Here is a 23,507-nt window from a genome sequence, read left to right as displayed (position 1 = left end):
AGGGGCTCCGGGCCGCCTGCTGCAAGCCGTCAGGCAGCAGGAAGCCGCTTCTCAGCCTCTAAGTTCAGGGCAAGCTTCCCAAAACCCTGCCTGGGGACTGTAGGGAAGAAACAGAAAGGTGTCAGCTAAGGGTGCTCAGGGGCAGTTTTTCATGTGTTGCATTTTCAGTCTGGGTCCAAATGACTCATTTAAAGTCTAGAGGAAAAGGAAGGAGGGGGGGAATTCTGCAAAGTCAATGATTGTTGTAGGTGCCAGCATTTGTTTCTGTTTAGGTCTATTTTGTAATGTGCTTTGCGCCTCGCTTCCGGGTGACTCCTTTGTTGATATTTTCTTTATAACTGTAAACAGCCCTCACTTTCCCTACAGCAATGGAGAAAGGGATTTAGACTTGGAAATAGCATAAGAAGACCTCAGGGAGTGTGGGGCATGCCTGTGACCCTGGTATGGGCAAGAGGATTGTTGAGGTCAGTCTAAGAACCTGTCTCAAGAAAGACAAAAGAGGAAAGGTAGTCTGGGAGACTAGAATGTAACATGCTTTGTGTTAAAAAAAAAAAAAAAAAATTCAGCCCTGGGGATTGGACCCAGAACCTCATTGCTGAGCTACATCTCCAGCTCTTTTTTATTTTATTTTATTTTAAAGAAGGATCTCACTAAGTAACCCAGATCAGGCTCAAATGTGTGATCCTCCTGCCTCAGCCTTACAGAGCGCTGGGGCAACATGCCTGCACCACAACACCCAGCCCACATGCACTTTTCAAGCAAATACACAGTGTCCACCATGAGATGAGAGGGCTTCCCGGGCCGCTGTGGTGGGACCCCAGGAGCGACAGGATTTAAGAAAGAAAAGAAAAGCCCTTCCTTGAGTCTCCTCTGTGCTTCCTACAAACTGTGCGGTAAGAACCTGCTTCCTCACCCACTGAACTTGGAACAAAGACCTCATGCCCTACCTCAGGATTTCTGTGTGGCGTGATCCGTGGCGAAACTGTTCAAATGAGAGCAGGTGGCGGTGGGGACAGTGTGTGCACCTCCACTTTTCAACACCCTGAACGTGGGCCTGCTACTTATGTGCACGGAGTTTAGAGTTACTTTTGCATTTCTCACAGAAATCAGTCATCAAACCACATCTGATACCTTTGATATCGAGTCCCTAAGTGGAAGTGCAACTCCAAATTTGTAACTTGGGTCTTGTGATAAGAAATATAACCTGTTTTGCAGAAACCGGTTTGATTATGATTGTGGAGTTTTTAAAAATGGTATGGTGATGACTGAGGGTTGTCAGTCACTGAAATACTGATTATGCTGTCAGTGAGATGGGCTGTGCTTTACACCCCAGATGTTTTCTGAAATCTGCCCCTTTACTCCACTTCAGGCTTCAAGGTCCTTTATCTTCACTTCTGCTTGATCGCCCTTTGAGGGTGGTGTTCCCAAATGTCAGTTCTAAATTTCTCTGCCCCTTAGCTTCTCTGACAAGTAAGTTAACAATCTGTAAATACATCCCTCGGTGTCCTCAAGAATCCTATTAGAAACTGCAAACCCCCAGGAACCCAGGCTGTCCTACACAGGGAAAGAGCACCCCCCAGAATCCCTTTTTATTTTTTTTCAAGATGAATCCGAGGAAGATCTAAAATAGTTAGGTCTGGCAGCTTAATCTGGGTTGGCTGCCTTTGCCAGCGATCTGTAAAAATGTGTTTTCAAGGATAAGAAGTTTGGGCTCTGGGCCATCGCAAGGAGATAAATGGTCCTTTTAACCCACCGCTATGCTGTTTACCTCTGTGCTTCAACAGGAACACTGTGCCTGCCCAGGCCCAGAGCTGCCAAAGTTGATCCTCTCCTCTTTCCAAGTAGAACCTCCTGAGTCTGCCCTCTGGCTGCACCCAGCAGGGCCAATCTTTTGTAAGGTGAAACTTCAATTTAGTATCCATGCCCAGTGTCAATATTTAGTCTTTTCACATTGCCTACAAGGCTCAGGAAGAAGACTTGAAGTACTCTTGTTTTTAATGCCTGCAAAGGTCATTTCCTTAGCGGCCAGAAGAATATATGCATGTCTAAGGATACCTGTAGCTGCCAACCCACTGAGACTCTCTAGGACAAGAACTATTCAGTCGAGCCAGGCGGGATGGCACACACCTGTAATCCTAGCATTTGAGAGACTGAGGCAGGAGGATCACTGTGAGCTGGAGGCCAGCCTAGATTACATAATCAGTTCAAGACCAGTCTGAACTATATAGCGAGAACTTGCCTCAAAACAAAGAACCAAAAACCTGGCATTACTTCATGCAAAACTTTATTCTAGCATAGATTAGCTAAAGCCAAAATACCCCAAATGTCCTTAAGGAAATGTCCGTTAACCACACCCCCTGTTTCCTGTGGAAGACAACTTGATCTCACCTCTGCCCTGTTTCCCTCCCCAGGAAAGCTGTTTCCTCAGCGGTGGAAAGGCAGGTGTTCTTATCTCCTTCAGCCACCAGAGAGGCAAACCCTCCTGAGGAGGCTGGGCACCAGCTCGAGTTGTCCCCCCTATGCCCAGCCAGCCCTAAGGCAAATGGTCAGCCGCAGGCGAGACAGACAGAGCCGAGAGGACTATCACCTGCCCAGCCCAGCTCCCCCAAGGCCTGCTTCTCCACCTAGGGTTCTAGGATCTTGGGAAGGTGGCCCTGCCGCTGGGGTGGGGTAAGAAGACCAAGTGAACCCACAGGATCAAAGTGGCAAAATCTCCTTCATCCTACCCGAAGACTTGGGAAGGGAAGCTGTAGCTATTAACTTGCAAATAAGATGAGCCTTTCTCTTCTGAGGTTGGGTCCAACCGGGCCCACATTGTTTGTGTTTAGTAAGCTGTGACCCAGGCGATACCAGCCACCTCTGCTGCCTCGTCCATGTCTTTTCTTGCTCCTGGGATCCTGGAGAAGGGGCAGCTGCCCCCCTGGGAGCTCCAGCCCGTCCAGCAGGAACGTCCTGGGCTCTGATGGGTCATTTGGGGCGGTTAGAGAAAGGCCTCACCTTTTTGGGGTGACTGCACCAGTGGTAGGACACAGGATTAGTGTAAGAGCAGGTCTACTGGGCAGTTCCCTGGCCTGGTCACGTCTGTCTTCCCCAGGCTCCATCTCTTTGCCCACCAGATAAAGGAGATGGGGAAATGATCAGAAGTCTCTTCGGCTCCATGCATCTGTGACTGCTTCTCTGAGATCCATGCAGAGCCTGGTGCTTTCCAATCCACGTCTAAAGCAGGGATGAGGGATTTAAATGAGTCATCCAGGAACCAAAGAAAGTGGTCCTGGCCCTGGACCTTTGCACACTGCCTGGTCAGCAGGGAGTACTTCCTGGAACGCTGCCAGCTGGCCGCGCAGAGCAGGCCAGGAGGAGTGCAGAGTATGTTCTCGCCAGAGAAACCAGAGCGGGCCCTTGCTGTGGCAAAGGTGCTGCAGATTTGCTCCTCATCTGTTTCGTCCCAGGATGGTGAGCACCTCCAGAGCCAGCCTGGGTGCCCCAGCGTCCCAACACCCCAACTGACGACCCTCACTTCTCATTCATTGCCCAGCACCTGAAAGGAAAGCCAGCCTTCATGGGGCAGCCAGTCTGGGAGTCTCTGTGGGTAATTTCACACACACACACACACACACACACACACACACACACACACACACCCTGCACCAGAGAACACACATCACTTTGTATAAATGTGGACCCGAGGGGACTCTTAAATGCACTGTCCCTGGTATGCACTGCTACTTTCAAGACCAACAGTTGTTTTTCTGATAATTTCTGCCTGATTTCAAAATTTCATGGCAAGGCCTCCCTCCATACCATCCCAAAGTCCTTTGTCATGTCTACTTCAGCTGCAGAGCACAGCCTTGCAATTATCTGTGGACTTCCTTCTCCCTGCCAGGCCCTGGACAGATTCCCAAGGGCAAGAACTGCGTACCATGCAGCCTCCATCACCAAAACAAGGCCTTGGCCATCCTTCATGTACATTTTCCTCCAATTTTTTTTTTTACATTTTTTTAAATCTTTTTCTCGGTACTGGGGATCAAACTCACAACTGCCTGCTTGCAAGGCAGGTGCTTATGCCACTAAGCTAAATCCCCAGCCCCTTTCCTCCAATTTTTTTAAGGTGCTGAGGACTGAATTCAGGGCCCTTTGCCCTAAGCTACATCCCCATTCTTTTTTTTTTTTTTTTTACTTTTTTTTTAAATTTTGAGACAGAGTCACACTGTCTTTAGTGGTCCACGCTGACACGAACTCGGGATCCACTTGCTTTGGCATCTCCAGAATGCCGGGGTTCTAGGTGTGAGCCACCACCACCCCAGCTCTCAGCTGTCTCACTTTCATGTCTATGGTCTCTGTTCTCTTGCTTAGTTGTCGTCTGTGTCACTGACCAGTGATGTTGAGTCATGTGGGTTTAGAAACCAGTGCCAGCATGCTGACACTCTGGCTGCCACTGCTTCTGGAAAACACACCTTCCTCTGACTTGGGAATCTTATGTCTTCTGTAGCATCTGTGAAGCTGGCAGGTCACCCACAAGGCAGTTCCTGAGCGTGCGCAGCATCACAGATGGAAGAGCAGGTTGCAGAGAGCCCGGGCCCCTGGAGCACAGCAGCCCGCTCTAGGACCTGCCCTGAGAGCACAGTGACTGTGGCAGGGTTGGCCAGCAGTCTTGTCCTCCAGGCTTCCGTACAAATGTCACCTAATCACAGTGGCCTTCCCTGGCCATCTCATCCCCTCTGCTGTCACCTCTGTGCCTTTATGTTGATTTTCTGTCCTTTACACTTATACCACATGTCACATCCTGTATTTATTTGCTATCTGCATTTCTGTACGTGACTGCAAATTCTATCAGAGAGGGGCTTCAGTTTGCAGGTGTGGCCCTGACACTTAGAATAGCCCTGCACAGGAGATGGGGCCTTTGGACTAGAAAGTCCTCTGTGTCCCTTTCCAAGTCCTCACCCCCAGGGAGCCTCTATTCTGATGTCTAGGATTACCTTTGCTGATCCTGGAAATCATAAAAACAGGACCATACTGAATGGATGTGTTTGTTCCTGCCTTCATACTGCTGTGTGTTTCAGGACCTTGCTCTTCTTTTATAGCTGTAATAATCCATTTATGATAAACCACCACTTATCGATACACCACAGCTGGCTTACCATTCTCCTGTTGATAAGCATTTGTGTTGGACTAAAACTGCAGTGAATCTCGTTGCTCCTGCTACTGTGGTTGTTATTTTGCAGTACTGGGTACTGAACCCAGAACCTTCTCGATGAGTTACACCCCCGGCTCTTCTAATTTTTTTTTTTTTTTTTGAAACAGAAAAAAAAAATCACTAAATCACTGTTACAGCTCTCCAGATGTCCACCAAAGCCTCAAAGTCACAGGTGGAGCTTTTCAGAGGTGGCTGCACTAAGGGTATGATACTGGAATCATGGCTGTGTGGCACTGGATTTAAAAATGAGTCCACTTAATTTGTACAGTTTCAGGAACACAGTATTGTGTGTGCATGTGTGTGTGTGTGATAAAGGAAAACTTTGACAAGGCCTAGCATAAGCCTCTGGTCCGAGGTAGCATGAAGGAATATCTGGACTAAGGAGCACAGGACTGGCACTCAGTTCCCAGCGGCCCAGGGTGACTTCGCCTCAGTCATTCTGTTCTACTGAAGAAAAGATGACTGGGGGAAAAGGCACATCGTCACCCGGGCAGGACTTTTCCATGCTTGACGAGGCCGCAGCTGGAGAAGGAACCAGAACCAAGATGCAAATCCACAGAACAGCCATGTGGCCCCAAGTTAAGGAAATGTTTTCATTTCTGTTTGATCATTCTCAGGCCGTAAGGCACCTTCTGCTGTGATTTAAATGAAAGAGATGTCCTCCTAATTTCTGCTAAACAGCTTCTCATTTGATAACCATACGACATTCCTCCAGACCCTGTTTCCCCTCTAGCGCACCCTTCTCAAATGTTTCTGACCTCCCTCCGCTCTACTAATAAACGTTCAGAGGTTTTTTCTCAAGCATCTGAGTTTTAGAAGTGAAAAAGAATCCTCAGTGATCAGAAACTTGCTATGCACCAGTACTGTGAGGTAGTTTGCATACATTTCCTTATTTAACCTTTAACGGGTGAAGAAACAGAATTGCACAGAGGTTGATTAATTTGCCTAAAGTTTGGCAGAATCAGGATTTGCTTAGGTATTGTTTTAATTACTTTATTTTTTGCTGGGACAAAATAATCCAACATCCACATGTAAAGAAGGAAAGTTTATTTTACTCACAGCTTGTAGAGGTTTCAGCCCGTAGTTGGCTGACTCTAAAGCAGGGGGGCATGGGAGAAGAGAAACAGTCCATGGCAGTGAATCTGCCTTCCGTCTTCCCCTTCTTCCCATCCCTAATTCCTTCCCTAAATTCCATCCAGCTACAATCCTACTGGTTGGTGCTACCCATTCCCAGGGTGGATCGTCCCGCCAGTAAATCCATCACCCAAACCCAGAACCGTGCTAAACCAATCAGTGGATTAATCTAGTACCACGTACCCATGATCCAGGCAGTCCCAAAAGCCTCATCTATGAGCTCAAGTGCTTTTGGATGTAAGACATTAGCCTCAGCAGATACATCTGACCGTTCTGCTCACAGTGCTGAGTGTGTCAGAGGTGCTGCCCACGGGAAGGGGCTGAGGCACCTGCTCCCAGGGTGTGTCTGAAACATCAGCTTCATCCCCCTCGCTCTCCCGGAGGCCTGTGATTCGCCCCACTGTCCCCAGGCCCTGCACTAGCAGCCACACACTGTTCATTGTCCTCGGTAGCAGGGACACTATAGTTTCATGCCTCCTCATTTCTAAGGATAGCAGATCAGTCTCCCTTCCTGTCTGCCTAGAAGATGAAGGCCTCCAGGGAGACGGTCCTAGAAACCATTTCTGAAGACTAAAGCCCTGTCACCGATGTGCTCTGTCTCATGAGGAGCCTGTGCAGTAGTCTGCAGTCAGCGCAGGGTCCTCTGAGACTGGGAGAAGCGGTGAGAAGAGCCAGCGAATAAGCACGTGACAGGCAGATCATTCTGGAAAGGGGACACTAGGCCTCAGGAGGGGGCCTAGGGACAAAGGTGATCAAGGCTTCCTTCCCCTGGCTTAACTCAGCCTGCTGAAGACAATCTCATAACACTTGGGGGTCAAGTCCTCTCTGAGGCACTGTTGAGTCACACCCACTTAAGGGAGTCCAGCAATGTTGGACAAGGGACCCTCTCCTGGGACCCTCCCCCAGGAGGCCTCTTCTTCCTGGAGAGATTAGAAGACCAAAGGTGCTGGGTGGAGACGTGGCCCTGTGGAGTGTGGATTCCACCTGCTGCTGAAGAGGGGAAGGACAAGGTGGCCACACCCAGGGAGAAGTGTTCCCAGGAGGCCTCCAACCAGTATCTGCACTGTAGGTGGGGAGGCACCTGGAGCCAGCCACTGGCTGCTGGAAGCCCTGCGAGGTTTCCCCTTCCACAGAAGGGAGAAGGCCTGGATGCTGGCCAGATGCCCAGAATGGAGGCTGCAGAGAAAATAGACAGCTGCTCACCCGGACCAGTGCGCCTGACAAGCACAGGTCACACAGGCACCAAGAAAGCAGAGCCCAGGTTTGCAAGGCCTGTTGTTCAGGTGGCCAGAAACACCTCCACCCCACCCCACCTCGAAGGCTCAGCTCACCAGAGCTCTGGACTGGCTTCCGGTGCACACAAATCAGACTGAGGCCCTCCAGCTGCTAGGGAGTCTGGCAGGGATGACTCACAGTCTTTCTGGCCCTGGCTCCTCTGTCCCACCCATCCTGAGTGGCTGCCCAGCCATTGCAGCCCTCTGGCTCCTGCTGGCCTGGGAGTGTGGTGGCAGAATCGAGAACCATGGTGTCTGGCTGCACACGCCCCAGGTTTGCCCCAAGCCCTTGAGCTGGGACCTTAGCTCCTGTGCCCTTCCCATCCCCAGCAGCAATTCGGACAGACAGGTACTTGGGACATATTTACAGCCTGGTTAATAACAAGCTCTGTCAGATCCTGTAATTTGGGATCCAAAAGACCTGGTTCCAATTTGAGCTGTCGCCTGCTGGCTGGGAGACACAGAAGATGCCTCGGCCCCTCGAAAGCTCCACTTTCCCAGGTACAAAATGTGGCTGATGCCTCACAGATCCAGGGGAGCATTAAACAAAGCAGCATATGGCAAGCAGGAGGGGGCCGGTGAAGGAGCGTTCCCTTCATCCGAGCAACTGGAGCTCCCATCGCTCCCCCAGGGAGAGGAAGAGAAGCCAGCTGCACCTGTCAGGGCAGGGGCTCTGTTGGCTTTAGGGTCACATCTGTCACTGGGGGAGGGGGAGCCAGGGGAGCATCTGCTGGGCCCTGTGTGCCTCCTGGGGAGAGGCCTTATGCTTCAGCTGTTGCGCTGACCTGGGGACCATGTGTGCAGCGGGCCATTTACACCCAGTGTGGCGTGAGCCTGGCTCTGCAGCCCAGCTCTGGGACACCTGCTCTCTGTGGCACTGGCTGGAGCTCCTCACAGCTGCTCAGCCTCCCACCTGCAGGAGAGGAGGAAGAATGGGTGGCTTGGGTCAACCCCAAAAAACTTTGCTTGGAACAAGTTAATCTCATAAAGGCTTTCTGGGAAAGAGTGGAACAATTTCATGCACATGGCCTTTTCTGATGAGCAGGAATTTTTTTCTTTTCTTTTTGAGACAAGGCCTCACTCTGTAATACAGGCCGGTCTTAAAATCACTATTTAGCCCAGGCTAACTTCAAACTCACAGTGAGCCTCTTGCTTCAGCCTTGTAGAGTGCTGGAACTACAGGCGTAGATCACCATGCCCAGCTCTGATGAATAGGAATTTTAACAGCTGCTCGTCCTAAATCTAAACAAGCCCCATGATGATGCCTTCTCCTGGAATCCCTGGATTTCAGTCACAACAAGCATGGCAGATGTGCAAATCACTAGGTCACCCAACAGTCTGCAGAGCTCATTCGGGTCCATTATTTCCTACACGCCTCACCACAAAGCCTGCAAGCAAGCAGGAAATAGAGTCTTAGCCCCATTTTCTGGATCAATACACTGAGTCAGAGAGACGTTGGACAACTTGTCCAAGGTCACACAGCATCTGGTATTGTGTACCAGTCACTCTCCTTGTCAACACTCACCACTCCTTAAAGGAGGAGAGCTTTACTTTGACTCACATTTTAGAAGCTTCATTCTTTGCATGGTCAGCTGCTCACATCATCGTGGTCAGAAAGCACAGGGAAAACGGGAGGAGACACACCCTTCCAGCTCTTCCAGGTCTTAGTGACCTGCCTCTTCCAACCAGACCCCACCTCCTAACAGCAAATCAGGTGTGGTCCCCATAATTCAATCACCTTCTAAAAGCCCTACCTATGAGTGCATGAGGTTTTTTGGGGAAGAGTCAGCTCTAAACCATAACACTGGAAGGACAGGAGCCCCCTCTCCAGGGTGGACTCAATGTCCTTCCCACTGCAAACCAAGGAGGAGCAAGTCTTATTGGTTGGCCTCATACAAGGTGTGATCAAAATACACAGAGAATGTTTACTTTTTTTAAAAAAAATTTTATTACAATAAAAGACATACTGCTTTGCCGGGGATCAAACTCACAACCTCGGGTTTGCCAAGCAGGCACTTAACGCTGCTGAGCCTAATCCCCAACCCCATCCTGTCATTCTTGCAACTTCCTGCAGCAGTTCTGCAAGCCCTCTTTTGTGAGTGTCTTTGCAGGGTGTGATTTAAAAAAATAGAGTGAATACTGCCGCCGAGTGCCATCCAACGGAAAGGCATCTTCATAAAAACGCAGTGCTGAGTCCTCATCCGTCTGATTCGCCGTGGATATGGCACCATGCAGCTTCTGGCTCTTCCCCAAAGTCAAAACTATCACCATAAAAGGTAAACATCTTGAATCAATTCAGAACACTGAAGCCAGGACCAAAGACATTAATGACCAGGCATATGGCCTCCTAATCACCTTCAAAGACCTCATCTCCAAATACCACAGCTAAGTTTCTACCTCTGATACCTCCTGAGAGTGATTAAGTACCAACATGTGCTTTGGTGGAGATGTTCAAACTGTAGCACACGATGACTTAGAATAAAGGTTTTAGGCTGGGGACAAGACACAATTGTAGAGTGCCTGCCTGGCCTCTCCCAGGTCCTGGATTTAATCCCCAGCACGGGAAAGATAGAGAAATTTCAGAGTCCCATAGGTTTATATTCAAATCTGCATTTCTTAGCGGCTGAGTGATACTGGGAAGTCCCTGAACTCCCTGTGTACTGGGAGATAAGAACAGAACCTACCGAGTGGGTTACCGCTGAGTGCAATATCTGGCCCATCACGCTTGCTATTAGTAAGTGTTCAGCAAAATCACCTCTTATAACAGCCAGTTAAATATTAAATATTATTCTTGGTACCAAGTTAAGGACTTAACATGTCCTAGGCTTTAATTTATTTTGGTGGTTTGAACCCACAGCCATTACACTGAGCCACATCCCCAAGCCTTCCTCTTATTTTAGAGTTTATAGACAGAGTCTTGCTAAATCACCCAGCTGAAACTCAAACTTGCGGTCTCCCTGCCTCAGCCTCTCAGAGTGCTGAGATTACAGGCATGTGCCACCATGCCCAGCTAAAGCTTCACTTTTTATTCTGCGTATTTCCTGTCTCCCCAGTTGGAACACAACCCCCATAAGGGTCACACTTTGAGACTCTTGTTCACTGATTTGTATTTAGTTCCTGTAAGACCGTCTGGTACTGACAAGAGCTGGCTCTGTGTGGAGAGAGAAACAGAGAGGGAAGAAGGGGGAAACAAGAAGAAGCAGCAGCAGCAGAACCTCCTTGGTCATGCAGTTGACCGTGACCGCACGGAGGCCCAGCCAGCTTGCTGTTTGTGTAAAGTTCAGGAACAATGGAGACTCTTGTGCCTGGACCTGCTTCCAATCCAAACAGGATGGGACACGAGGGAGGGACGGGGCCTTGCACCAGACCTAGGAGAGAGAGCAGCAAGGGTGCAGGCCTTGCCTGAGGTGGCCCTCACTCGCCTGCGGTCCCCAGGAGTGGCACATTTAGCTGCAGGGACGAGTGTTTGATCTGAGCTGGGCACACTGCTGCCGATGTGCAGAGGTTCACTGCCTGCTGGACCAAGGGGGTCCGCTCCGTGTTGGAGGTGCTTCATGTTGCCTGTCAGGAGAGGTTTCTGAGCCAGGTAAGTTCTGAAGGGAAAGCACCGGCCTGACCTGAGTGGGCAGCCAAGGGCACCAGCACCCCGGAGGGCTGGCTCCTTATCTGTGACACCTTGGCCCCTGCCTTGGTCCCAGGAAGGGAAGAGGTCATCCTGCAGCTGGTCGGCCAAATGAGCCCCTTTCTTACCTGAACCTGCTGTAGGAGGTGCTAATTCTCAGCCCTATCATAAGCAGGCTGCCCTGGGGCCCGGGAACTCAGTCTTGGGCTGGGGAAACAAGGAGACGGAATTCCCTGCTCAGAATCCTGGTCCTCCCAGCCCATCAGGCCCGCTCGGACCTGAAGAACAGCGAAGGGAGGCTGAGCAGCTGCAGGGAGCTGGAGCATCTGTAAACCCTACCTTGGTGTGGACAAGGAGCGAAGGGGGAATGCGCAGATTTAGGAGTCCAGGGAAGGGTGTTCTGCAGAGCCCCCTACCGGACTTCCAGGGAGAGAAGCCCTTTCCAAGAAGGGAATCCCAGGCCTAGGGATGTGTAGGAAAGGTGTCTCATCTTAGCCCTGGTTTTTCCTGGATACTGGCAGGGCGAGCATCATCCTGGGTTGCCTGGTCCTGTGTACTTTCTTGTCTGTAAAATTCCTGCTCATATGAAGAGCCCATTTCTGTACTTAACTCTGTCTATTTCCTACTCCCACCCACCGGGAAAGTGGGACCCCATACATTCACAGTTCTAATCCTTTGGCACTTGGTGTTATAAATCCCGCCCCCAGTTTGAGGCTTACCTTTTAAGGTTCTTTAAGTTATCTGCAATGAGCAAAGAGTCTTACTTTTAACAGAGTTGAAATTAGGTCTCTTGTATGATTTGTGGTGTTTCTTGTTTAAGAAATCCCCTACCTCAAGATCAGAGAGGTGTTCGGTTCCGCTTTCTTGTGGCTGAATGTCCCACCATGAGGTGCTGCTGATGGTGTTTGGGGACCTGTGCCTCGGCAGGGGTGAGTAGGCTCCAGACATGCCATGCTGTCCCCTGCTGCCAGCAGGATCACAGTGCAAGGGCTCTGCGCAACCTTCAGGGTGCCATTCCTGTAAATCTGCTCCACCACGCACTGCAGCCCAAATCCCAGCCTCCAAGCAGCTATGTCCAGGGAGCAAACTACTGCCTTTCCAACTGCCAGGGTCAGCGAGCAAGGCCCCAGTGTGTGAGGCCACGGGGACCACAGGAGGGAGAAGCAGCATATCCTGCAGAGACGTCAGGGCCCAGAGGGCTGCATCCATCTGCACACTGTCTGCTCACCACATGCCAGGGTCTGCCAGGGACCATCTGCTGGCTCAGGACAAGTCCTGCTGTCAGGGCCACAAAGCAGAGCTTTGTGACACTGTGTTAGCCTGCAAGCTCCCGGGGTAGGGCTCCAGGCCTCTGAGGACAATGGTGCCACAGTGGAGTCTGGGCTCCGATGGAAATCAGCGCTAAGAATGGCCACAGAGCCAGCTCCTGGCAGCTGCCGGGCCACAGCCTTCCTGGGGGCAGGGTGGGCACACAGTGCAAACTGGGTGACTTGAAATGAGCACAGTCTGGCGGGCTCCCAGACACCCGCCTGGGCCTGATTTTCCTGTTCTGGCCTTGATAAATATGCATAGGCTCTGGCCTATCAGCTGCCTTTGGAGGACGTGAGCAGAGAACTGAAAAAAGCTGGGGAGACCTTTAAAGGAAGCCACGCCGCCTGCCTCTGCTTCCTGCTTTGATTTCCAGGGCTCCCAGGGGATCTGCCAACCTGCAGGTCCAAACAGCTGAGGCTGCCTCTTGGCTCCTGGAGCCCAAGTCCAGTGAGGATGGAGGGGAGCAGGCAGCTGGAGCAGGAGGGAAGAGAGAAGTGGGCGGGAGTGAGTGCTTGATGGGTATCTTAAGAAACCAGAGCAAGCAGATTGTTCTCTCCCTTTTTGTTTTCTTGAAGAAGTCGCTGAACTATAAATTTGCATCACCCTTGAACCATAAAACCAGCCCGACTGTCCTTCCATGGTTGCACATGAGTGACACCGGTTTCTCACTTCTGCCTGCGCACTCTGAGGCTGCCTAACTTCACTTCCTGTTCACGTCGAGTTGATCAGACTTCTCCGCACTGTGTTCCCCCTTTCCTTTCACGGCAGGCAAGGCCTCCAACCATTCTGAGTAAAAAAATTTACTCATGGAGACATAAGCCTGTAATCTCAGCTCTCTGGAAGGCCGAGGCAGGAGAATCACAAGTTTGAGTCCCCCAACCTGGACAAGTTTGCAAAACCTTGTCTCTCAAAAGAGGGCTGAGGATGTTGCTCGGTGGGAAGTCCCTGAGTTCAGTCCCCAGTACAATCAATCAACCAATCAATATAAGTTTCTGGTTTAGCTCAAAATATTCAATAGTCTGCCCTCCTCAGGGTCCATTATATTTCTCATACTGAATCTAATATATCCTAGGCTTATCGTAGATTAATTATAATTTGGCTTACATAGAATATCCACTGGGTAAGAAATTATGCAGTGGTCAAACAACTGCGGATTTAGTAACCACGTTAAGTGCAACTCTACGTGTATTTTACAGAGGCATATCCCGGTACCTGTGAGCAGAGCTGTAGAATGTAAGCTACTTGTGGGACTGGAAGATGGTGAAAAACTCACAAGTGAATTCCCAGGCCCTGGCCAGAGCTCTTGTTTCTCAGTGTGAGACCCGGTGTCAGGGCATCCCCTGGGTTCTGGACTAGAGAGGCCACAGGGTAATGACCACAGGCCAGACCTCAGTGGTAACAATGTAGGTGTGGCCCAGGCCGCCTGCAGCTGAGAAAGTACTTGGCAAGTCCCCCCCTGATGGGAGGGCTGCTTTAGAAGTTCCCTGCCTTGCAAGCAGGCAGTCATGAGTTTGATCCCTGGTACCGATAAAAACGAAAAAGACAAAAAAAAAAAAAAAAAAAAAAAATAGAAGTTCCCTCAAGAGTGTGTTTTGCAATTCAGAGGATTCCAGGGTGCACAGATAATACTAACTCACAAGGCCATCTAAACCCCCAGAGTCCTTGCAGTTCTAAGAACCTATGGTTCATGATTACCATTCTGGAGGGTGAGAAAAGGTGTCCTCACTGATAGAACTGGGGGGGACCGGCGGTGGCTGAAAAGATAAGAAATATGAAATATAAATGACCTTTATTTTGGGAATGCAGGGAGAGACACCCCCGATCCCCTGGGGAACGGCATCTCCACCCCAGGGTCTGGGATCTCTCCGTGGAACACGTGGAGTGAGGCACATAAGTAGCCTCTGCTTGGGGTGAAACCTAAGGGGGCATTAGGGATGCACAGGTAGCCCATTGGTCTTTGTTTGGCGCCAGAGGTAAATTCCTAGGGGTGGGGGAGATAGGAGCTCCTTGGCTTTCCCGGCTACAGTGTCCTGTCTGGGCCAAAACCCTTTCACTCACCACTACTGGGTGGTCACGGTGAGAGTGCCAGGCCTGGTGGTGCATGCCTGTGAACCCAGCACTCTGGGAGGGTGAGGCAGGAGGCTCACAAGTTCAAGTCCAGCCTGGGCAGTTTAGTGAGACCTTGTCTCAACATGAAAGAGGGCTTGGGGTGTAGCTTAGTGCAGAGGCCCCAGTTCAGTCCCCAGGACCACAAAGCAACAAACACAAGCAAAAGCCAACAAACAAAACAAGTGGCTATAAAGAGTATAGCGATGTCCTTTGCATTTCTGCGCTGAAATTGCACCTCCTCTGGGAGGCTCAGGCTGCCCCCTGCCCACTCCTCTTTGCTTCACTTCTTATCACCCTCCTACTTGCTTACATCGATCCAGCCATGCTGGGCTCTCTGGCTCAGGGCCTTTGCACTTACTGTCCCTTCTGCCCAGAGGTCTGCTTTAGAAGCCAGATATGCAAGTGCCCTTGTGTAGCCCTGTAAGGAATCAAGAGAAAAGCACATTTTTATGAAGCTGCTTCTATTTTCATTTGATCTTAGGTTAAGAAAATACACAGGAGCATATTACAGTTTTCTCTCTTTTTGAGGCAGCTTTGGGGAGAAGTTGATGACGATCAGAGAGGGTTTGTTAGTCAGCTCTCACTAAGCTCTGCCCCAGTAACAACCTCAGAATCCCAGTGGCTAACAACAGCAGTGGCATTTATCACTCAAATTACTCATGGCCTCAAGTTAGCTGGGACTCTGCTTTGTTGCAGGATGAAGGACCAACGATTTTCCTTAAAGGAGGAAGTAACACTGAAGTAGGGAGCCAGGGGCCCCCACTTTGGTCACAGTAAGGAGCCAGAGTGCACAGCTGAAGCCTCCTCAGCTTTCAGAGAAATACCAGGCTCTCACCCAGCCAATGAGCCAACCGATCCATGTGCACGCACATGCACACACATGCACATGCACACGTGCACACACATGCACGCACACGCAGGCAGATTCCGAGTCCCCCAGAATGTTAGGAGGATTGCAGTACCTCAAGACCTTTCCACTTCCTCTTCTGACTGCCACAAGAGGGAGCAGGAGGACTTCTGGGTGCCATCAACAGACCCCAGGCCAAAAAGAGGAGAAGAAACAGGGGAGCCAGGCCCAGCAAGGAGGAGAGAGAAGCACGTGGCTACAACAGGGTAGGGGTGAGGGTGGCAGCTCACCCTGAACCCTGAACCCCCCGAGGGAACCCCAGCCTCTTCCCCAGACTCTCACCTGCGCTTCTTTCCAGACAGTGAAACAGCCCACGGGAGAAAGGGATGGGTGATTTTCCCTCCCATGAAAGATCGCTTATCTCAGCTGCAGGAAAACAAGTTTCCAAGTTGCTTGGGGAAGGAGAGGGTGGGGCTCAGATATGGAAAGAATGAGGAGGGAACAGATGGTGCCTGCTAAGGCGACCAGATTTTTTTCCCCCAGTTAATCTGGGAATGACCTAATTTGCATAGGATTTGCATAAATTTCCATTGCAAATTGAAGCTGTCCTAACTTCAAGTATAGGGAGAAAAATAAATGAGATCGAGCAATCCACTGTAATTGAGCTGAGCTGGTCACACTGACTTCTGTGAAATGCAGGTCAGGTTGTTAAGCCCTGGCACTGAGCTAAGGAAATAGCCACTGTCTCAGCAAGAGGGAGGCTGCAGAAAGCTGCTCAGCCTCCGGTTAAAACAAGCCTCCTGCCTGCCTTCCCCCTCCTCCTGCTTCCCTCATGCTGTCCTCTTAGGAGGGACCAAAGCTGGGGTTCCTATCCTCCACCACAGGGTCCCAACTGTCACAGCACAAATGGAGCAAAAGGGAAGGGTGGCATCAGACACGGTTTTCTGCAGGCAAAAGTGCAGAAGTGGGTGGGGTCATGCACTCAAGTACTGGTACCCTGGGCACACAGGGCTCTGGTGGGTGGAGTCATTTCCGCGGCATCCCATCTGACTTCCACATGGCTGTGCATCCATTCACCTTCATCCTCCACTGACTGCATCACAGTGCCCAGATGCTTGATCATCCTGCTCCCTCATGGCCACCCCCAACCTCTTTCTCTTGGGTGGGTTCAGATTTGGGAAAAGTGCAAGGGTGGTGGATTCCCGTGCAGGTCAGATGGGACAGGGCTCAGCTGCAGGCCGGGATGGGATCCTGCCCAGGTGGGAGTCACTCAGGGAGGTGCTGGCTGCTGGGATGGTGCTCTGTTTGATGAAGGGTGACTTTCAGGGTGGCCTTGAGCCTGCCTCTCACGTGTCCTCTGCTGAGATGGCCTTCCTGAGCGCAGGACAGAGAGCTACGAGTCTCTCAGCCCAGCTCACAGATTCCTGTGCACTTAGCATCCTCCTGTGTTCCTTGCATTCTTCAGCCCAGAGACCCAGGTGGGGGAAGCCATATTCTCTGCTTTGAGGACCCCTCATCAGTCCCTGAAGTTAAACTCCACAGGGCTCCTTGCTCCCCATCCTCTTGCTCCTCTGAAACACAACCCAGAAAAGTCAGATGCTTCATCCAGACCCCGGGGAGTGGGAGGGAAGAGGGGAAAGAAAAAGATGCCAACCAAACATTGTTCACTAATATTCCAAAAATTCACTTTGCCATGCACTCGCTGGAAAACCAGAGCTCACATAAGCCGGCAGAAAGATAAAAGAAGACAAGAGAAAGATGTTACTAGCAAAGCAAGGAGAGAAGAAAAGCCCAGATGGAGACTTGGAGTCCAGCACTGATCTGAGCCCCTCAGCCACCCAGCCCTGTGGCCTGGGCACACAGTACTGAGAGCCGGTGGGGCCCACAGCCAGTATTCAGGCACGCTCACTGTGCAGGTGCTCTGTGGGGTCAGACACAGGCATGGCCCTCCAAAACTCACGAGCAAAACAGTTTCTTTAGGGGTCACCCGATCCCAGCATAAGAAGTGTCACATTTTAAACAGGGGAATGTGTCAGGCTTTGCAGACCACACAGGCTCCAGTGCAGCCGCTCAGCCCCACCAGCCATTGTGGCCCAAAAGCAGCCCCAGACAAGATGCAAAGGAAGGAGGGCAGCTAGGATCCAACGTGTGCAGGCCGGGAATTTGCATTTCATTCGACGCTGTGAAATTAGTCTTTTTCATCTCTGGATTTTTTTATATTTCATTTAAAAAATTGTCCTCCATCCACAGGTCGCATAAACACAGGCAGCAGGCTGGCCTTGGTTTTAAGCGAACCCAAAGCAGAAGGCTAGGTTTTCTTTCATGCCAACAAGAGACATTTGCTTCACAAGAGAATTTTCCTTGATGATCTAAGCAGGAGGTTCGATTGTAATGAGATTCGACTGTAATTTTTTTCCTACAGTTTTTGGTCTCTTTCTTCTTTCCTTTTTTTTTTTTTTTTTTTAATCTTTAGTGTTTTTCAAAGTGACATCTGCCATCTATTAGAGGGCTATAAAATCCCTGAATGTCATTTTGGGTAGAATAGAGTAGGAATGACGAGCTAGGATAGAGCAGAAGAGCAGAGCGGAATTCCGAGTCCGTCACACTTAATAAACCGCAGTGTCTCGTGAAACTCTCCCAGGTGTGTACCCACTCGTATAACTAGCTGCGCACCAGGTGACCACGTAAAACACGCCTTTCACAGTGGACCCTGGTGCTACACTCACCCCGGATCGAGGGTGGGCTGGGGGGCTCTGGAAGGGAGACACGGGCAGCGCTGTCTGGGGCCACAGCTGAGTAGATCTAGTCCTCTTCCGTGGAATGCTGTGCGGTGGCCACGGAGCTCCTTCAAGATTCCTGCCCTTCCTTGGCCTTGTGCCTCTTGGCTTGATGGCACTTGAAGTGCTGCTTGCTGTTGCTGGCAGACTCCCTTTTGGGTTTGCTGCTTCCTGAGCCTGCTGCACCGGTGACACAGGTTGCCTTCTGCCTGCAAGGTCACAAGTTGCTCACGGTCTAGAAGATGCTATGAGTGTGCTAAATGTCTCTGTCACCATGGCCAACTCCAGAGGACTCGGACTCTGGGACTTTCTAGCACCTACAACAAGACAGGTGGGGGCTTCACTATGTGACCTGAAGCTGGAGCTTGAGACAGAGGCAAGAGGTACCCCATCTTCCCTCCTTGCTCTCAGAGACAGAGTTTTGGTGCAGTGTTTTGTTACTTGTTTTATTTTATTTTATTTTATTTTGGTGCAACAAACAGCTGGCACACAGCTCGTCCCACATTGTAAATGCTGTTCTAACCCTGAAGGGTATCGCTCCCCTCCTGCATGTTATTCTGACTATGAATGTAATGGATGTTAAATAACTCAGCAAAGAAGCTGTTTGTAGTGCAGCCGAGCAGATCTGTTTCTGGAGAAAGGTGCATGCATGGGCGGCGCCTCCCATAGAGGACCTCGGGTGGCCCTCTCCCACCTGTGGGAGCTGCTGCCTGGCGCCATGCTGGAGGAGAGCCCAGGGCAGCTGCCCTTTGAGGGGTCGTCATATGTAAATGCCACCCACCTCCCTTCCATGAAGTTTCCCTTCCTTCCTTTAGGGGCAACTGCCAGGCACTGGGCTAAGGCTAGTGACCCCATGTGACACACTGACCAAGCCAGTGCTGGGAACATGCTGGTTCTCAGCCTTGCTGATGGATGGATGAAACCCAGAGAGTAGGCTTTCCAGGTCACCCCAGCCAAGCTCCAGCAGACTCTGGGACCAGCCAAGGAACGTGGGGCTGGCTGTGCTGACTCATCCCAGGGCTGAAGCGCTGTGCCTGAGGTCTGAGATTCCCAGTTTGAGGGCTGAAAGGCTCCTGGGGATGCTGGAAGCTGGAGCAGTCTCGAGGGCTGGGTTTACTCCCCTGGGGGTGAGGACTGAGGCACACAGAGCCTAAACCTACACATGGGAATTTCTGGCTCTTCTCTCCCCAGTCGAGCTCAGCAAATCCCAAGTGTGAGGCCAGAAGAACAAAGCAAAGGTTCCAGTCTTTGTGCTGCTTCTAATTAGTGAGGTGACCTACCATTCTCTGGTTCCCCTTTTTTATCTGCATAACTAGGGGCGAAGCAGAGGACCTCCAAGTTCTCAGATTTAAAGCTCCCTGGGCAGTTTTCTCTACTCAGTCCAGCCTCCAGGATTATTCTGGGTATTAAATTAGATGAGGTCACCAAGTGAAAGGCACACGGGCACTAGCTCCCACAGCCACGTGGAGCATGTGCGCGGTGACTTGCCTGGGCTGTCACCTCCCAAATCCTGGACTGCTCTTAGGGATTTGCCAGCTCTTCAGATCCCTCAGTTAATGCAAGCCTGGCTGAGTTGGATTAACCCTCCTGGAGCCTGGGCTTAGGGGCCTGTCCTGCCTAGCATGTGACCATCCAAGATGCGTGAATGGGGGCAGGGAACTTCCCTCGTGCCCATCCCATGCATCGAAAGTCCTGCGCCCTGTGACAGCAAGCAGCAATATATCTTACAACAAAACGCCACACTGAAGAGTGATGGTTTCTGCCTGTCAGTCCCCACCGCGCTCCTCCCTGGTGAACAGCTGCAGCCTTGGTTGTCATATCTGGAACCAGTTTGGCGAGGGTACTCAGAGGCAGGGGGACAGAGCTGGAGGAGACCCCTGCGGTGTGTGACTCTGAAGTTTCCTGTCACCCTCCCCAAATGGTTCTAAATGAGACAGCCCTGCGAGTTTTCTGAGGACAAAGGTCTGAAGGTTTCCCTGAGAACCCCACCAAGGCTGAGAAACAGGGCACACATTTCCTGAGTGCTGCAATCTCGTTTAATATGCACATACTGCCCAGTGGCAGACTTCCTCAGCACCCCCATTTTACACAGGAGGAGACGGAAGTTCAACGGTGTTATTCAAAGTCACAAAGTTAATAATGGCAGAATCATATTTGAACCCAAGTGGATCAAGCAATGTCTGCTCCCTTAACCACCCAACCATGTCTTCTCCAGACAGGGAAAGGTCACGTGGTGTTGTTCTCCTAGACTGGAGACCACCTTTGGTTTGAGACACTTATTTAGCAGAGAACCTGGTGGGCCAAAGATGCAACCTCATAGAAAGATCTTACAACTTGGAGGAATTAACTGCCAACGTTTGAGAAGTTGTAATTCTAGGATTCTAGGAGCCTTTAGATAAAAAGCGTACTTGAACTTTAGTGGTAACCTCTAAGGTGTGGCAGCAGATAGCTCAGGGGACGATGTAGCTGCCTCAGATTGATACCCTGACCCAGCCAGGGACGTTCAAGCCAGGTAAAGGGGAGTTCTGCACAGCTCACCCTCCTCACCTGGTTCCCTCCTGTGTGCCCATTGTGGGTAGAGCCATCATACCCTCAATTCTTGACTTACAATGAAAGGACATGCTCTAGTGTCTTTCAAATCACCAGGTCGCACATCCAGCTGATAACAGAGCTTCCCACACTTCCACATGGGCTGGTCGGAGGCACACCTCTCCCCTCACCCCGGAGTAATCAGTTACCTGAAAGCACTTTGATTTAAAACTCGAATTCTGGAGATGCCTCAGAGGATTAGAGCAGGTCTGAAGAATGAGATAGAAATGATCTAGAAGGCAGTATGGTGATAGTCTCAACCCTGCTCCCAGGTCCAGGGGAACTTACTGGGCAACTATGCCTTTGTCCAGCTTGGGGAAAGGAATCAAAGATGTGCAGCTCTCAACTCTGTGCTCAATGTTCAACCCATCTGGAGACCACTTGTTGCACTGTGAAGATGTGGGATGGGTGCTCTGAGTCAGGGAAGAGGGTTAGCAGGCCCTCCTCCTTCCCTCGTGGTCCCCAAATATAATAATCTAAGGTAGACAATAGCCAATAAGTGTGAGGCAGAAAGGAGAGAAATATTAGTATCATCACACTCCATCATCATCTGGATTTTATTCTATCAGGATAGGAGAATGTATATCATACACACACACACACACACACACACACACACACAATCTTAATCCTCATGGAAGGAAAGGTCCCCAGAGTCTCCTGTGACTCAGACTCCCCTTTGGCCATATATAGGTGAACAGTTGGGAGAGTCTTGGCCAGTCTGCCTACCCAGAGATCGGTTAGATAGTCTGGCATGTTCCAGCTCAACCAGTGCTTCTGAAATGAGAGTCAGAGTTAGTAATTAAATCAATCAATTATCTTTTCCTGTTAGGTAACTGACTTTAGAAATAAAAAGAAAATGAGCCAACTGGTAGCAGAGAAGAATCACTAAGGTATGCTTGGAAGAGGTAAGTGAACACAGCAGACACTGAGTCACACGATGCTGAGCTCCGGGACCAGCGGTCCCAAACCCACATGGCAGCGCACACTGGCTGGCAACGTAGCCTTCACAGGTGGGCACCACATTGTGCTCAAGGTGGGAAACGTACCTTTGGTTACAGCTGAGGCTCTGTAGTGTTACAACAGTGCTTGTCAGACAGAATATTGGGAGAAATACTTTGGGTAGACAGGAAGGCCTGGGGGAAGAGGCAGACTACAAGGACAAACGTGTGCCAACACCACCACATGTGTCCCAGGGTGTGTGGCAACTTCATCCTGCTGGTATAGGAGAGCGTGTAGTTGCAGCCTGGCTTAGTCTGTTTCCTGTTGCTTTAGCAGAAGACTGTGGCTGGATAATTGATACAGGGAAGGAGTTTGTTTGGATCACAGTCCCAGGGCTGGTAAGTTCAAGATTGAGGGCCTCCTACTACTTCTGCTCATGGTGGAAAGTGGGTACATGCAGGAGAGAAAAAGCAGCAACCCAAACTCCAGGAGGAGTTAACCTATTCCTGTAGGAAAAGCATTCATCTGCCATGAGGTCTTTGTCCCAGCAACCTGTCACACATCCCCCAGATGCCCCATGCCCATGCTGCTGCCCATGATGACAAGCAAATTCCAGCGTGAACCTCAGCAGGGATGTACCATATTTCAACCACAGCAGGGCCAAACAGTTGTCCTCAGATAAAGACATGGGCTCAGAGAGTCGCTGAGTGCATGCTATGATAAAGAGAGATGTAATTTGGTCCCCTTAAAGGCTTGCCAAAAAAGCCTAGTATTTGACTGCGTGCCACTGTATTAGTCAGGACCCTTCTGGTTTCGGTAACAGGAGCCCAGCTCAAATGAACTTACAAAGGAATCTAATGTTTCACATAATAGAAAAATCTAAGGATAGAACTGACTTCAGTTATGGCTCAATACGGTTTCTCAACACCATCAGCTTTGCTCCAGTTGGTGTTATTCTTAGTTGGCAAGCTCTTCCAACACTCAAGAAGGTGGCCAATGTTGGCTTCATGCTACATGTATGCTTACTTCCTTCCAACTTAGCTGCCTCAACAGGAAAAAAAAAAAAAAAACAATTTCCTAGGTCTAGATACATGTCCCAGGGACAGCTCTCATTGGTCCATTTTTGGACATGTATCCATCACTGAACCAATCACTAGAGCCAGGGAGAAGCAGCAATCTGATTGGCCTGGCTTGAGAGGAGTACTATTTCTAAATCCAGAATGTGATGTTAGCCCCACTAGAACACATAATCTAACAATAGAACATGGTTGTTGCTGGAAGGGTATTTTTTTTTATTTTAAAGAGGAAAACAATATAGACAATCATATGAAATTTCAAAACAAGACAGTAGAAGAGTAATAAGGGTTAATACATTGAATATTGTTATCTTCAAAGTAGGTGCCCATATTACAAGATACAGTCATGAAAAATGGATCAAAACTATGAGCACAAGCCTTTCTTTTCAATGAATTAATAGAAATTAGTAGTATAACTATCTTAACTGTCATACAGATTTTTTCTTTTTTCTTCCTTCTTTTCTCCCCTCCCCCATCCCAGCTTCTTTCCTTTTGAACAGGTTTCTTCCCATTTCACAATATCTATTGTACATTTTCCATCTTATTTACTCTTTCAGCTTCTCACTTTAGGGACACAATGCAGTGTTTACACATGTTAAGTCTGATTGATTTCACTTATGCATATCGTCTCA

At 50.0% G+C, this 23,507-nt stretch overlaps 2 long non-coding RNA genes across 3 annotated transcripts; one reads left to right on the top strand and one right to left on the bottom strand.

Moving 5' to 3' along the window:
- The first annotated feature begins 10,717 nt into the window (after positions 1 to 10,717).
- On the top strand, positions 10,718 to 22,522 carry LOC106027712 (uncharacterized). The gene is made up of 3 exons (XR_010043826.1): positions 10,718 to 11,188; positions 12,045 to 12,153; positions 21,690 to 22,522. It is a non-coding gene; the product is annotated as an uncharacterized LOC106027712 (long non-coding RNA).
- Positions 14,308 to 16,066, bottom strand: LOC134473537 (uncharacterized). 2 transcript variants are annotated; one of them, XR_010043834.1, is made up of 3 exons: positions 15,834 to 16,066; positions 15,607 to 15,661; positions 14,308 to 15,062 (listed from the first exon to the last, which is right to left on the bottom strand). It is a non-coding gene; the product is annotated as an uncharacterized LOC134473537 (long non-coding RNA). The 2 variants fall into 2 exon arrangements; XR_010043833.1 differs by having other exon boundaries at positions 14,308 to 15,747.
- Positions 22,523 to 23,507: the final 985 nt, after the last annotated feature.

The sequence above is a fragment of the Cavia porcellus genome, unplaced genomic scaffold (genome assembly GCF_034190915.1).
Source record: "Cavia porcellus strain 051 isolate PalLab524CR breed Dunkin Hartley unplaced genomic scaffold, mCavPor4.1 scaffold_2, whole genome shotgun sequence".
Lineage (NCBI taxonomy): Eukaryota > Metazoa > Chordata > Mammalia > Rodentia > Caviidae > Cavia > Cavia porcellus.
Note: the sequence above shows the minus strand (reverse complement) of the source record. Positions and strands in the feature narration are given on the sequence as shown.